This window comes from Aplysia californica, unplaced genomic scaffold (genome assembly GCF_000002075.1).
Source record: "Aplysia californica isolate F4 #8 unplaced genomic scaffold, AplCal3.0 scaffold00589, whole genome shotgun sequence".
NCBI lineage: Eukaryota > Metazoa > Mollusca > Gastropoda > Aplysiida > Aplysiidae > Aplysia > Aplysia californica.
The window spans coordinates 145,183-145,931 of record NW_004797859.1 but is presented as its reverse complement, the minus strand read 5'-3'; positions in this window follow the sequence as shown (position 1 = coordinate 145,931).

Sequence of the window (749 nt, the reverse complement as noted above, 5' to 3'; positions counted from 1 at the left end):
CAGACTTAAACTGCTCACCTCTCTAGCTTCAGCAGCAAAAGGTCTGCTTCGACTATCAAGGCACCCCAAAATAGCAGGTCACAAGAGAGTGACAAACATACAAAAGAAGTAGAGGAAAATGATAATAGTAAGGATCAGGAAAGAAAAAACAGCAGTTCCCTGTTGTAGATCAGGCACAGTTATGAGCGTGACATGAGTCGGCCCATTTACAATTCTACTATGCTTGAACGAGAAATGTTCCCCTACAGACACTTCAGTCAGTGGCACCGCCCCGGGGGGTTTCGCTGAAGAGTGGTACACAAATGATGATCATCTCATCACACAGGTCCGAGATTGGCTATAACATATTTTTGTTTAGTTTTGTTTTTGTTTTGGTGGGGTAGTTTTGTTCGTTTCTTTTTTATTTGTATATTAACCAGCTTGGGACAGCCACTCATAGTTTGGTTAGAATAAAAAGATAATGCAGCGGGAGAACTGAGTTCGATTCCTGTGCTGTTGCCATTTTTAAAAGTACTGTATATTATGCAGCTTTTACAATTTTACAGGAGAGCTAAAGAAATGAATGTTGCTACCAAGAAAACAGCATTTGCGTTAAAGATAATACGGAAGTTATTATCAAGATTGTATTCTAAAATATTGACTAGGGGTGTTTGCAAAGAATTTGTTTTCTGAGTAACAAGATTCAGTTGCTTTGTTGGGGGGGTTTTTGTTTGTTTGTTTTCGTGTGTGTGTGTTTTTTGTTTTTTTTG